Source organism: Plectropomus leopardus, chromosome 7 (assembly GCF_026936395.1).
Source record: "Plectropomus leopardus strain MGB_pleo_1.0 chromosome 7, ASM2693639v1, whole genome shotgun sequence".
NCBI lineage: Eukaryota > Metazoa > Chordata > Actinopteri > Perciformes > Serranidae > Plectropomus > Plectropomus leopardus.
The window spans coordinates 28501751-28517614 of NC_142182.1; the positions used below are offsets into that span (position 1 = coordinate 28501751).

The 15864-nt window shown below is 42.8% G+C and overlaps 1 protein-coding gene across 14 annotated transcripts in view; it reads right to left on the minus strand.

The window, feature by feature from the left end:
• The window catches only part of LOC121949755 (neuronal cell adhesion molecule-like), a 102266-nt gene that overhangs the window by 76753 nt on the left and 9649 nt on the right, over positions 1–15864 (minus strand). The window contains exon 1 of one of the 14 annotated variants that reach the window (XM_088080372.1): positions 12302–12321. The exons of the other annotated variants lie outside the window; for them this stretch is intronic. The gene's annotated coding sequence lies outside the window, so the exon portion shown is untranslated. Of the gene's footprint in view, positions 1–12301; positions 12322–15864 lie in introns of those variants that run through there. 14 annotated transcript variants of the gene reach the window in all.

The following is a 15864-nucleotide window of genomic DNA, read 5'->3' on the forward strand; positions in this document are numbered from 1 at the left end:
GCACCAAGATGCCGAGCCCTCTAGCCACCTGGGCCGAAACAGTCCACTGTACAGCACCCCCAATGGTGCTGTACAGTGGACCACCCTAACCCTAACCCTAACCCTGACCAGAGACAATGATGAGGAAACACTGGAGCTAAAAACTGACACAATAAAATAATGTAAAGAACATAAAAGCTAAGAACATAAGAGACTAAAACAGTAAAATAAGACAAAGAATACAAGTGCACAGTAAAATAGTTTAAAGATTATAACCGCTAATAAATAAATAAATAAATAAATAAATAAATAAATAAATGGGAGACTAAAACAGTGGAATAAGATAAAATAAAAGAGTAGAATAAATAAATAAATAAATAAGTAGTTAGTTAGTTAGTTAGTTAAAAGCCTGATTGAAAAGATGGGTCTTGAGCCTCAACACTGTCTGTGATCCTGAGGTTCTCCGGCAGGCTGTTCCACAGACGGGGGCCATAGTAACTGAAAGCTGCCTCCCCATTTCTTTTAGAGCTAACTTGTGGTATGGTTAAAAGGCCAGTGCCGGAGGACCTCAGGATCCGCGAGGGTTGATAAGGTAAAAGCAGCTCAGTTAGGTAAGAAGGCCCAAGACCTTTGAGACACTTAAAAACAAGTAAAAGAACCTTAAAATCAATCCTGAAACGCACCGGGAGCCAATGAAGTGATTTTAAAACCGGTGTAATGTGCTCCCGCCCTCTGGTCCTCGTCAGCACTCGTACGGCTGAGTTTTGCAATAGTTGTAAATTGGAAATGCTCTTTTTGGGAAGACCAGAGAGCAGGGCATTACAATAATCTAGACGACAAGAGATAAAAGCATGCATCAGTACCTCCGTGCTGAACCTCCTCTGGCTATATTCTTTAGATGATAAAAACCAATTTTTGTTGTGTTTTTGATGTGTGGGATAAAAGTAAGGTCAGGGTCAAAAATCACACCCAGATTTATTACAGATTGTGATGTTCTAAAAGCCTGTAACTTTGGTAAAAGTTTCTCTTTCTGGCCTTCCGGACCGATGACTAAAACCTCTGTTTTGTCCTGGTTGAGCTGTAGGAAATTTGCTGCCATCCATGACTTTATGTCTGAAATGCAGTTAAAAAGGGCATCAATAGGCCCTGTGTCATCAGGAGACACAGCGATGTACAGTTGAGTATCGTCAGCATAACTATGAAAGCTGATGCCGTGACTCCTGATAACGTCCCCAAGGGGAAGCATGTACAGATTAAAAAGAGTTGGGCCTAAAATTGACCCTTGGGGAACCCCACACTTTATCTCATGGATTCCTGAGGAACATGTATCCATACTTACAAAGAAGTGTCGATCTGTGAGGTAGGAGTCAAACCAGTTCAGAACACTACCAGAGAGGCCGACCAGGTTCCTCAGTCTATTTAATAAAATGTGATGGTCTACTGTATCGAAGGCGGCGGTTAGATCCAGTAGTACCAAGACAGTGAGTTTATGGTTATCTAAGTTGAGCCTAATGTCATTTAAAATCTTTACAAGGGCCGTCTCAGTACTGTGATTCATCCTAAAACCAGACTGACACCTCTGTAAAATGTTATTTGTGATTAAAAAGTCATTTACTTGGTTAAACACAAGTTTTTCCAAGATTTTACTTAAAAATGGTAAGTTGGATACAGGCCGATAATTATTAAAAATGTTGGGATCTAAATTGCTCTTCTTCAGAAGGGGCTTCACCACCGCCGTTTTAAAGGAGGTGGGGAAGACACCCGTCTGAAGAGAGCAATTCACCATGTATAACAATTGTTCCTCAAAGAATGCATGAAACGTTTTAAAAAATGGAGTGGGAATTGGGTCTAAGAGGCAGGTTGTGGGCTTTACTTGTGTCCTCGCATCTACCAGGGCAAAACTCTCCAGTGTTTCCTCGGTAAAATCAATGATCTGGGTGAGTCAACACTTAAAATCTGATGCGGTAAAAGACTCGATCTGATGTCATTGATTTTACTTCTGAAGTGGTCTGCAAAGTCCTCACAAAGGGCGTCACTTGGTATCTTGGAGGGTCTATTAAAATTTGCGTTTGTTAAAAGGTCGATTGTGGAGAAGAGGAATTTCAGGTTGGTTTTATGGTCGTTGATTAATTTTTGAAAGTGAGAAATTCTTGCCTGTTTGACTGTGTTATTGTAGGTTTTGAGGTGTTCACGGAATATTTCGTAGTGAACTGTTAACTTTGACTTTCGCCATCTCCTCTCAGCACTCCTGCAGTTTCTCTTCAGCTTTTTGATGTTCATATTTCTCCATGGCGGTGTAGGTTTTGTTTTAACAGTCTTCAACTGAAGTGGGGCCACTGAGTCCAGTGTTGTCTTTAATTTATTGTTAAAACTGTCGACAATGAAATCACATGGTGCTGGTAAAATTTCTGCTGGAGTGCTCTGTAAAATCCGGATAAAATTTGCAGCCACTTCAGAAGTTAGGTAGCGTTTCTTCACTGATTTCACAGGGACCTCCCGTTGATTAAAACTGGTGACTGTAAAAAACACACAAAAGTGGTCAGACACAGCCAGATCCACAACAGAGGGCGCACCAATGGACAGGCCATAAGTTATGACCAGGTCCAGGGTGCGTCCCCTGCTGTGAGTTGGCTGTGTGACATGCTGTCTAAAATCTAGGCAGTGTAAAAGGTTTAAAAATTCTCTGGACACTGTGTCTGAGGAGTTGTCCATGTGCAAGTTAAAATCACCAGTTATTAAAATTCTATTGTACTTACTGTGTATAATTGATAAAAGTTCGGAAAACTCATTGATAAAAGATGATGAGTACCTGGGTGGTCTGTAGACGGTTAAGCAAAGAATGGGGGGGTTGCTAAAAACAAAGGCATGATACTCAAATATTACGAAGTTGTTAACAAATGCTTCATTTGAGCACATGGTAATCTTTGTAATTGAAGCAGTTCCGCCTCCTTTTTTGCCCTCTCGAGTTGAAAATAAAAAGTTAAAATTTGGTGGGGAAGCCTCAGTGAGAACGACAGGTGCATCAGTGCCAAGCCATGTCTCTGTCAGGAGAATGATGTCTAAGTCGTTGTCTAAAATAATGTCGTTTACAATAAATGATTTGTTTAAAAGGGAGCGCACGTTCAGGACAGCTATTTTAATGTCTGCACTGGACGTGCGCTTGTCACCTCCAACTCGGGGGATGTTTAAAATACAGTTACTTCTATGAACAGACCCTGGTCTTACTTGTCTGTTGTTTGTAATTCTGGTTTTGATTTTCTGAATATTATCCTGCGCCTGTATAGTGGAGGGTGACGGTGGAGGTGAAGGTAATTGGGAGGCAGGGGGTCTGTAAGTGCGTGTGTCCTTAGTGAGTCAGGAGGAGGGTGTGGTGCATGAACGGATAGTCAAATCAATGTTCACAGATAAAAGATGTGAACCATTCTTGTTTGGGTGGAGGCCGTCGTGTTTGAAAAGGTGGGGCCTGTTTAAAAAAGCTGCAAAGTTGTCAACAAATGGGATACCTTTTCCCAGGCAGTATCCCTTCAACCACACGTGCAGCTGACGAAGACGGGTGGTGGTGACGTCACCGTAACAAGGTGGGGGAAGCGGGCCTGAGATAATTAGCCGCTTCCCCGTGTCCAGCAGGTGGTCAATTAGGGTGGTGAAGTCCCGTTTAAGAAGCTCCGACTGCTGGTATTTTAGGTCGTTGATGCCGGCCTCCAGGACCAGCATAGACGCTGAGCTATGCTGAGCACTCAGCTGCAGAGCGGAGGATGCAACGTCCTTGACCCGTGCGCCAGGGTGGCAGAAGGTCCGGCCGCCATGCACTGCCACGTGCCTGACCATGGAGGTCCCAATCACCAGCACAGAGGGGCAGGTGCGCCTCTCCCGAGTGCACACTTGTGACTGGGCCATGGATGGTGGAGAGCGGGGCCTTGTGGCTCTGTGCCTCATGGAGGAATTCCCCAGGTGATCCCCAAGGGAGGAGCGCTGTTGTTGTGTGGCAGCACGAACACCGGTCAAATCAGACCCAGCAGGACCCGGGTGGTGTCGGTCGCAGGAGCCGGGGGCAGCCTCTGCCCCGTTGAGGGTATCCGGATCCCGGCTGCTATGGGTGGTCCCGGGATATCTTCAGACAGCGTTCTTCAGCAGCCTCAGACGCGTGGCCGAAGACGTGGCCCGGGATGGCAGCTGTCGATCCCGGACTCCAGCGGCGCAGCGGTGGGGCCCACCCGGAGGCTGCAGCGGAAATGACAGACCGATGCGGCAGCGGGGCGCCGCTGCCTTGGTGCCCGCCGATAAGGAGGGACCTGTGGGGCCGGTGGGAGGAGTGTCTCCAGGGTGGTGAGCTGCGGACACCGCGTCGGTCCGAGGCGGGGACGGTGCAGCATCCTCTGGAGGGGAGCTCAGACCCTGACCATCGCCTGGAGCACCAGCATACTGCAACAGAGTCTCAAAGCGGTTGGAGAGCAGGAGTGGAGGCGGGGTGGTTCCAGCCAAGGTCCTCGTTCGGCCACGGCTAACCACCTCAGCCCATGAGCGCTGGAGGCGGGGGGTGGAGCAGAAGGATGGCCGCGGACCGGTGGGATCCCAGGGCACCGTGTCCTGGAGGGCCGCTGAATACGAGGAGATCCGGAGACATTGCTCGTGGGCGATGGTCATACACTGGTCCAGCTGGGCTTCCTTACTCCTCAGTTCCTCGGAGAGCCGGCGGACATCATTCAACAGGTCAGCGATCTTTTTTTCCGTTTTCCTTAGTTGGAGATGATGGTCTTCAGGGGACATGGCGGTAGCTTAGGTTAGCTAAGTAGCTCGCGATAAACAGAGGGGCAAAACCGGATTTTTCCCAAACTCCAGGTCACTTCTGTTTAGTTTGTCATCTGTGTTCGTCTGCGTTTGTGCCACCAGAGCAGTTAGTTTGTCCGCAGAAGTTGTGCGGAGTTTAAAAGCTTAAAAGTTTAAACAGAAGCGAGCGACTAGCCTAGCCACCAGGCTAAAAACAAACCTGCTAAGCTAGTCCATAGAGTCCGGTAGGCCGGATAAACTAAAGCCCCAAACGTGCGAATCTTCGACCTCGTTAAAAGATGAAGGTAAAACAACCACGATCTAAAAGTAAGAAGTATAAGAAGTCGCTTTAAAAGTAGATAAAAACGTTAGTTCATGACAGAGTAGCTGGCCGCACACTCAAAACACCATGCTCTCCTTTAAATGTGTTCGACCAGCTTTGGTATTTACAGTGGAAAAGCTGGAGTATTGATCAAACGACCCATTAGCACTTTGAACCAGGTCTTTATTGGAAACACTTAAAGTGGATTCCCTTAAAATGTTTGGAGAAAATGGATCCACCTGCACTACAGGCAATGGGATAATGCACTCATTGTGGATACACCGGCTCCATTAGGCTGAGGACTATGTGAAAATTATCAGTAATGCAAACACAAACAAGAATGGCTGACCTTGGATGGTACGATCTAAATATACTAACACAAATAATGTGGTGCACTGTTGTTCCAAGTGGAGTCTTAAGGGGAGGTTTGAACATTTTCTTGAGTCTAGTAATTTATTCACTTGGATGTCGAGCACAGGAGGGGGCAGGAATTTTTTAGGAGTGAGTAACAATTGGGCTTTTCTTCCCCCAAATCTGCATAATTATTGAGGTTAATTCAACGCAGAGCTTGTGCACCATTGTCTTTGAATGTGGCTGCCGCTGCTTAGATGAATAAATTAGTAACAAAACGAAGCTGACAGACAAGCTCTGCCTGAATGCATGATGTCAGAGAAACTGGCTGTGGAGATAAGAAGAAGCTGCGAGAACATGCCTTCACTTGATTTGCTGGAGACAACAGTCTTGTCATTTACAAGCTTTTGGGCCTGAGTTTCCTCGGCGATATGATTTCTCTGGTATCTGTGCTGCATGCTCAGCCATTCACAACCACCACGGATTTTACACAGCTTCCACTGTACGCGTGTGAGTCTCTGTGGTCTGTGTTCCCTCCGCTTCATTTCTTGATAAGCAAAACTAACATTGCCGCAGTTGTGACAAGACACTGTGTACTCTTCAGGGAAATGATACAACAAAATGGGACAGATGCTCACTGCTGAAATAACTTTGATGACAGCATAGACAGCGACATAATAAGAAAAGTGATGGAATGGGTTTTTGGGTGAATAGATCAACATTTTTTTAATTCAAAAATTGGCCGGCGGGGATTCGTTGAGAGCGGAATGTACTGACAGCACGCTTAAAAGTGTTTTTCCACTTATTTATCCTCACCAGATGTCCTTTATGGGCAGATTGAGCAGAAAAGAAAAGGCAAATGCAAGAAACTGCTTTCACAGATGCTGTGCAGCATATAGAATGGAAATGTGTTGCAAAAGAGTGCTTGATACAAATAGCCCGCTTACACTGCTCTGAAAACTGACTAAAACACCACATAAAGACAAGTAATCACAAATTTAAAAAAGTGCAAGGAAATGTTAAGCTATCCCCAGAGCTTTTACAATTAATCCTGAGGGGAACATGAATGTTAATACCCAATTCCATGGCAATTTATGCAACAGTTGTTGAGATATTTGACTGAAAATTAAAAATGTGATGAAGGGGCTGGATAAAATGTTAGAGGATCAGAAAAGTCAGAGGCCTTTATCCTCTAGCAACTATGAATGTCTGTACAAACATCCCAGTCACCAGAATAAAATAATTGCATTGTATGTTTCTGCCAACCACCATAACATTTTTACTTTCCATACAAATGACATAGTTCAGAATATATTTATATGAGCTGAGTTTCTCGTCAGGAGGAGGCCGTGATGGTGGTTTGAATGACATCTGAGCAAGACTTTTGCAAAGCAACAGACCACAGTTCCAGACCAACAAAAGCAGCTCTTTTCAGGGCATGTTTGTTGCAACAAATTGCGTGTTTTTTACTTTTTCAAAGGTTATTTTTGGGGCTTTTATGCCTTTAATCGATAGGAAAGCTTAGTGTGGAAGGGGGAGAGAGATAGGGGGAAACATGCAGCAAAAGGCTGAGGCCGGAATCGAACCCACGGCCACTATAGCAAGGACACAGCCTCGGTACATGGGGAACCTGCTCTAACCACTGAGCCACCAGGTGCCCCAAATTATGTGTTTTCAATGGCAGTACAGCACGTGTCCGGTCATCATTGTGATGCTGTATGATATACTGACATACATATATATCGTACTTACTGAAAAATATTGTTGCAAAGTTCTCCATTACACCACACGCAGCAGCACTTTCTTCTCAGTGAGTTCGGCTGCATTCACCCAGACGGACTGATAGCTGTGCTATCAGTCCGCTACACAGGGAGAAATCTAATTACACAATTGCTTTATAAACCCACAGTCACTTCCTTATTTCCCATCGTGACATCCCTCTTCTGAGGTGGGACTGGAGTTGGGGTAATGCACTTAAACGTGTCCCCGTCTGAGCTTTAATGTGTGCAGTGCTGCTGTTATTTCTCCAGGCTCTTGACATGACAGATGTGTGTCCTTGACATGACTGATGGCGAGTGGAGGACTGGAGACCTCAGAGAGCTCTTGTCGAGGAGGATGAGCCCTCTGAGAGGTGCTGGGGGGGCTTAGCTTCAGGATGAGGTCTAAGTGCTGCCTGTCTCCAGTAGGTCCTCCTCAGGCCTGAAATCACCTCTGGGGAGGGGACAGTCTGACTGAAGGGTGACTGACCAACCTAGCCTGTCTCGTCGGGTGACGCCGGCCTTTCAAGGTCCCTTTCTGCTTGAGTGCTCAATTAGTGACTAAGAGCCTTGCTGACAGACTACCAGTAAGTCCAACAGCACTGCTGGTTCATCACTGTTTTAGCTGTTTGGGTTTTTTTTTATAAGGGGAGGGGGACATCATATAGTACAACATGGCCTGAGGGCAGACAACTCGGAACGAGCACATCCTCTTTAACCAAACGGCAACAAACAGCGAGACAAAAGACAGGTACTGGTCACACAAAGGAGGCCAATCACTTAACTGCAGGGCTTTTCTGTTCCACCGCTTAAGCCTTTGTAGTCAAGCTGTTTTCACTTCACTTCTCACTTCTTGATTTGTTGACTTTCAGTGAAAGAGGTCTTAAAAGATCAGTGTCCTCGTCCAGAGAACACCTGCGGCAGCTGTATCAGGGATGAGAAATCCACTAAACTATCTTTATAGCAGTAAACTATATGAAAGATAATCTTTTTTGGGGGGGTGGACAAACACTTAAACTGCAAATTTCCTGCCTATTTATCTGTTGTGGGTGCAACTGCTGACAAGCTCATTTGATGTCACAGTAATCTCTGTATTCTAGTAAGTATAAAAAAGTCCGGGCCTTGAAAGAATGGCCTGGATCAGCACTTTATACCGCATTTCCTCCCTCTATGCAGTGATCACAATGCCAGTTAAAGCTGCCTGCTACTTTTTTTCCTTCCAGTGTGTACTCATTATAGAGTGGCAAGTCAAAAAGCCCCACACAGTGGTAGGCATCCTGATCCTGGTGTGCCTTTCACATGGTAAACAGTTTCAGATGGGCCCAGCATTGTGCTGCTATAATACAGCATCTGCTTTATGGCATGGAAAAAATGCATTGTCACAGAGCGGCAGTGAAAGAGCCATTGAAGGACAGCCAGGGCTTCTCCCCAATGCTGAGGCTGTGACCGTGACACAGGCTGGTGGGTGGTGGTCAAATGACCTGCATAACACTCTGACACTGAGGTTGTGAAGAAAATGCAGGTGCACAAAAGAGAGAGGTCTATTTCCGGTTTCGCCAGTCCGGTCCGGTGTACGAGCTTCAACAGGTTTGTTTTTATGCAAACCGGCTGAACAAACATTTGTCATTATAACACGTTTTGATAAATTAAAAAATAGCCCACATCAACAACCGGTGTTGACGGCGTCATGGCGCTAAATACAATTTGTATTGCATTAGTCATGAGTAAAATGATAACAGCCGGACTAACTTGTTCCTGTCAGGCTGTGAGCAGGGCACCAGCAACAAGAACTAGCTCAGAATGCAGCGACTACACTTTTTACTGGATTTAACAGATGACAAAACATCATCCCAATCCTAGCTTCCCTCCTTTGGCTCCCTGTTTGTTTTAGAATTGATTTTAAGAATTTAGTGAACACTTTTAAAGCTCATTTGGGTCTGGCCCCAAGCTACATAACAGAAATGCTGACCCCTCATGAGCCAGCTCGCAGCCTTAGATCCTCAGGTGGGGCCCTTCTGGCCGTTCCAAAGTTGAAGCTTAAGACTACAGGTGACCATGCTTCTGCCGTCGGGCCTCTCAACTCTGAAAAGACCTGCCCGAGGAGATATGGCTGGCAGAATCAGTGACTTCTTTTAAATAATTTCTTGAAGGCATGTTTTAGACTTGCTTTTATGTGAGTTTGTCTTTTTATTTCTTTTATGGCTTTATATTTCTTTTCATTTCTTTTACCTTTTTAATCTATTTTATTTCATTTTATTTGTGGTTTTATTGCTTTTTTGTTTCTGTTGTTGTTTTTGGTCTATTTTTTTATATTTTATTCATTTTATATATTTTTATAATTTTGTATTGACATTTTGCATTTTATTTTCATCCTAACCATTATTATTATTATTATTATTATTATTATTATTATTATTATTATTATTATTATTATTATTATTATTATTATTATTATTATTAACAGGGGTATCAAGTTGGTAGGGGCAGAGCTGTGCATGCCATGTTTGGTTACAAGAAAGTCTGTGTGTTTTTTGGATGATGAGAGGAAACATGTTGGAGTGTCTCAAGAAAACTAAAACATTTTGGATTTGAAGTTGACAAAAGAGGTGTCCCAACTGGCTGCAGGTGTCACAGTACTCACTTTGAAAGTACTGCAAAAGATGAGGAACGGCTGATTCAGGAAGCTGAAATGAGGAATTATCTACATGATGCCTCCCATTTTCACTACAAACAACAACATGCATGTCAGCTGGCTTGAGGGAGTTTGCCATAGAGCTGAAAGTTACTGGGGAGGTAAATGACCATCACTAATCATAAGCTGGACTACATGCTGTTGGCTGTACTGTATGATATATTCAGTAAATATCCCAATGCATTTCTGTTTATAGAGTAACATTACAAACATAGGAAGATAGCAAGTGGGTTACTCACCCATCCAGTCAGGTCCAGCTCTAAACATCAAACCGGTTTGAAAAATTTTACACCTGCCCAACCCTGGTGCACAAGTCTCAAGTGACAGGGAAACTTTATAAACTGAGTCAAGTTTGAGAACAGAAGCCTGTGCTGCAAAAACTCATCAATATACCGCATAACTTCAGTGGAGCTAAAAAGTCTCCAATGAGCCTTTGTATCCGGTCTCAGTGCAGCAGCGTAGTGGGTCAGAATGCTGCAGTGAGCACTGGAGCTCGGCCAGGTGGGAATGAGACACTATGCAGACGGAGACAGAGAGACAGAAGATGCCCCTCATTCCTTAACTCTCCATTAAACATTTAGAGCCGCACTCGGCACAGCTGAGAGCTGCTACTGTGTGAGTCTATGTGTGAAAACACCTCACAGACGAGTTCATTTTATGCCAAATCTACCAACACTATCAAAAATCATCCAGCACAATGCACTATTCTGTGTGATGTTTTGATGCATTGTTTGTTTGTTTTTCCTCTAATAAAGCTGTAGTTTCTTCTCGAGGCAGAAGAGAAACTGCGCAGCACCACGTCAGAAGCTATTTAAGTTAGCCCATGGGGATTAATACGATGTTATCTTGCGTTACATTTAATCCTCATACTTCCCTATCTGTGGTCAGAGTGGTTAGGCTAATCACAGTGATCCACGTTTAAGGCTCAGCAAATGTCCCACTAACAATGATTGGATCAGTTCAGTGATATCATGAGAGCCAAGACAAAGATGGAAATAAAGCCTTTAGGTTTGTGTGCTCTCTCTAGCTGCTGACTGTACTCAGCCAGAGACTGTTTGTGTGGGAAGAACCTCTACTCAGTAATACTGTGCTGTACTGTAACTCAAGTGTTTTTATGTACACCAAATCTAATAATGTGATACTTCTATCCTTCATCACATCACGCCAATTTCAGGATTTATTCATATTAAACAGGACCTTCAGAATTTGGATCAAGTAGATTAGGAAAAAGGTGTGACTTCAATGTGTCACATACAGATCTGATCAACATTTAAGTATATATGCGTATTGGATCAGACTATATATGAGTAGGCTGCTGTTGAACCTTCCAAAATACTTTTCCTTGACCTTGATGGAAAAGGTCATGAGATCAGGGAAAGATGCGAGGTAGAATTCATAAGGATTTAGAAGAAGATGTCCGTGGTGCTAAGAGAACCCGACTGCACTTACATAAGCTACGTCATTTGCAACAGCTGTAGTGGGTCTGCTGTGGTGAAACTGCAATGTTCCGGAGATGTTCTGCTAAAAACATATCTTGGATACTTTGCGTGTTCTTTGTTGTTTCATGCAGGTAATATAAATGTGGACCAAACAGTAAAAAAAATATATGACTTCACTATGAAGGTTGTTGATTGTTTTTGTGAACGGCCAAATGGTGTGCTGCTTTAAATTTTGCTGATGCAAAGAACTGTGGGACAGCGTTATCTCTTTTCAAAAAGGATAATCCAGTCAATGTATGTATGTATGTAGCACTGAAACCCCCCTTTTTTAAGCATTTAGACCAGCTTTTGTCATGGTGTTGGACTGGATACCTCCACGTCATTGCTCTAATATTAAAGGACTGATAGTGACTGGGGGAAAAAAAAATATTTGCATCCAACTGCTATATTTATTTAGTTAATTACTTGCTTGCAGGAACAGTGCGCATCATTGTCCCTGTCAGTCTATATTTGGAGTGATCAGCATCACTGCAAACATGTAAGTGTAAGCCAAAAGGCTCATTTTCTGCTGTTGTCTTCTGGCCAAATGTTAAATTAGCCATTAAAATAACAAGCAAACAACATGTGAAACCATCAACAGGAGAAAGCAGGAGAAACATAAAGCAGCTAAACAAAAAGTAAAAGATGTTGTAAAAGAGATGAAAAGCAGAACATGTGCAATGCAACAAATTAATACAAAACAAAACAAAAAAAAATCAAGAAGACAGACTAGGTTACCCAATTAGAAATACATCAGCCAGTTTTTTTGGGATGATATTTTGAGTGATTCTATTTTGCTAATTCGATGGTCTGCCCCCAAAATGCAGAGACAGACAGCGTGGAAAAACAGCGTCTAGAGTCAGCAATTTTTTTTATGAAAACATGAATCAAGGGTTATTTGTTTTTTTTTTGATCAAACCAGAGCTGGTGATTGCTGAACAGTAGAAAGACTTACCAAGATGATTTGGGTGAATTGAGGCAATTATGCTAGTCTCAGTTCTGTGAAAGAGAATGCAGAAGGTGTACGTTTTTATTTAAACAAATTTTTTGGGGGTGATTTTTTATTACCACCCAATCCTGATGACAATGAACAAGTAATTGCATAACATCACAGTTTTACAGTATAAAAAGGACAAGAGAGACAGACAAACAGAAGCCATGCACATAACAACAGAAGCTTAGATGCCAACTTGTAAGATTGTATGCGAAGAATGGAACAATGATGCGAAAAATGGAATGTTCACCCTGGGTGTTTTTTTTGTCAAACTGCTATTTCCAAGGTCAAGAATGAACCTTAAAGGTCACGTGTCTTAAATGATTTCTCCAAAAACGTGCTACATCACAATATATTGATTTTAAATGATGCATATGTCATATCAGCCGCTCACATTTCCCATATTAATTGTCCAACCAAAACCAACACATATTTAGTCTAAATTAAGAAGCCTGGCAGATATCCATGGTAACATGAAAACCAGCACTCGAACACAGTTTTCCTGCCTGATTACCATATCAAGCACATGCCTCAGATTCTGCTAATTTTAGCATTACAAAACACAGATATGTTGAGGTTGCTCCAGTTTGAATTCACAGAGGCCCAGCAGTGAATGAAGGAGGTTAGGCATGCAATTGTCCAATGTTATGTAAAAGAGCCACTTTTATACCATTTTACCATGTCTGATGTGAAAAAAGAAGTGCTGTGTCAATCAAACTGAAGTGCTATGACGAGCTGTCCCGGGTGTTTTCTCTCTGGCCACCTACTCCATTATGCTTCGATTCTACACAATATGAGTCACAGGGATAAAAAGGGATGGCTTCACAAGACGTTATGGGTAAAAATGGACCTCCATCATAGCGTTGTATTAGATCAGTGGTAGGTTTTATTCAAACCTACTCTTTTATTCTTAAAACCAGCCATTTGGAAGGAATTAATTCAACAGAGCTGTCAAGGATGCGGCCCTGCTGCTGCTGCCAGCGCTCGGCTTCCACTCAAAATTCATATCTAAAGTGCCATTTCGGTTGAATCACAGCTTAGATAAACAGAGCGAGTGAAACAAATTCTAGGAGTTTTGTTTTGAGGACAAAACAGCATATTCAACTCTCAGTCTGGCTGCATTTTTGAAGCCAGGCTGAGAAAAACAACTCACAAACAATCGAATCCCGGGAGAAGGCAAACAGAGGTGACAGGCAACTTTTTAACTTTTGTGCTGTTGTTGTCCAAGTCAAAGCATTGATGTAGTGATAATAGAAAACCAGAACCCTAATTCACATGGGTCCAGGTCAATGATACCTTGGAGACATGGGAAAGGACACATGGGGAGAGGACATATCCTCAGGCCTCCAGTGGGCACATTGTTTCCAGGATCAAAAAGAAAAAGAGCCATAATTCAGACTTGGCTGCATCCTGGTGAGAGGGAGAGCACGTCCTGGTCACTGGCTCTTCCCTGTCTCTCACCCCATCCTGACCCCCTCACCCTCCTCACCTCTTCCTCCCCTCATCACCACTTCCTTTAGGCAAGCACCTGATCAACAGCTAGTCTCCTGTTGGGAGTCTCTCTCCACACAAATGGACTCTTTTCAAGGATCGTTAAAATGCAACGACCACAGTAAACATGTTCACTAAAAAACAAAAGAGGGAGTCAATAGCTAACCCTAAACTTCAGAGCGTACATCCAACCCACATCCCAAAGTTGGGACAAAAGGAAAAGATACTTTGCAGGGTTTTTATTTTGCCACAAAAGGCAGATTTGGTGAGGAGGACGAGAGGAGGGGTTAAACGCTCTCTCAAAGCATGTTTTCTGTTCTCTAATCTGTCTGTCGTTTCCACCCATACAGACACACTTCTAATTTGACTTCAAAGCGTGGGGGATTGTGAGCTATAACTCTGCATGAAATCAGTTTTTCTATCATTATCTCCCCGAAACACGCTGATGTTACTGAGGCTATGCACTGTTTCCTGCTCTGGTGTTGAACATGAACAGGCTCCCCTTTTTCAAACTTTTACCTACCTGATATGTTTCACTGCTTCCAGAATGATGTGACTGACATATTACTGAAGCTGTGGTGACGAAAGCCATCCCTGCGGTTAGATGGTAGATTCGGTTTGCAATTATTTCATCATCAACCCCCCCTCTGCTCTACTATCGCTCCAGATTATGGGAGTCTAGTTATCACTCTCTCCCAGGGTTGGGTTTTGGGTGCAGGGCCAAGGTAATCCTGAGGAGTTTGACTTGGGACGCCGAAGGCTTAATTAGATTTTTTTTCCCTGCCGATGACCGTGGAGAATCCAATCAGCCCGACCTCCGTGTAGTTCCCCCATTCTGGTCTGATTAGGCACTATATCACTGAACAACGCCTACGTTTAAAGGCAACGTTGGAAATGGGGAAATCTATAAATTTATTAAATATGCATGGATAGAACGAATGCTATAGTAGTTTGCCTAGGGCTTCACCCCTTAATAAAACAGTGTAAACGTAAGATTCCAGAATTATAATAACATAACGAGGACCCAGATGATTGTAGGCTGTAAATATGGACATTTTGAGGTTAAGATAGTACAGTGTTTTTACCTTAAATTCCCTAATGAGTGAGTGAGAAAACACAGAGTCATATGGTTCAATGTCCCTTTTAACTATAACCCAGTGAAAGGAACGAAGGAAGGGGAAAAGGCTTCTTTCATTGAGATTTGATCATGCAGTGGGAGCCATTGTCATAATGTAATGTACTGAGTGGAGATTTAAGCATCACTAAATAAAAACATGTTGCACCACACAAACTAAAGTCTACATATGAAGAAGTAACTAAATATTTATACTCTGAAACTGCCAGGTGTAGCTGCTGCTAACTGACAAAACACAACAGCAGCTTGCTAATACATTACCCATTTACGGAGTAAAATAGGTTATAAGAAAGGGTCGAATCATCTGACTCGACATTTGATCAAAAAGCTGTTTAAATATGTTGTGAATTAGGGAGAATTGAATACCATTTCAAAGAAAAAAAACAAGAACGTAAATTAGATTATCATAATCAGATTTCCCACATGCATGAATACAACAATACAATTGTATTTATTTATTTAAATGTTGACTTTTCTTGGTCAGCAGCAGAAAACAGCAGAATGAATTACCTAAAAATGATCAACTAGAGTGTGCGAGAAACAGCAGCTAGCACAGGTTCACCGATACTGTGAAAAGTTAGTACTGGAACTGTTTCAAATATTCAGAATTGATATGCATCGATAAATGTCATACTTTGGATTGCTATTTAAGTTAAATAAATTGCTTGCTCCCTTTATTAAATACTTCACAGACAAAATGATATCAACTATCAATTAGTCACAGCGTGTTACCCTGAATTTGTGGAAAAAAACTTTTTCTCCGATGGCTTACCAAAAAAATACATATTTGAGAAGCACTGAGCATATGACTGGATAAATGAGACTTACATTATACTGTAGGAATTGTGTAAACATTGGTAAAGGGATTTTTCAATATAGTTTTGCAGTTGTTCAATGT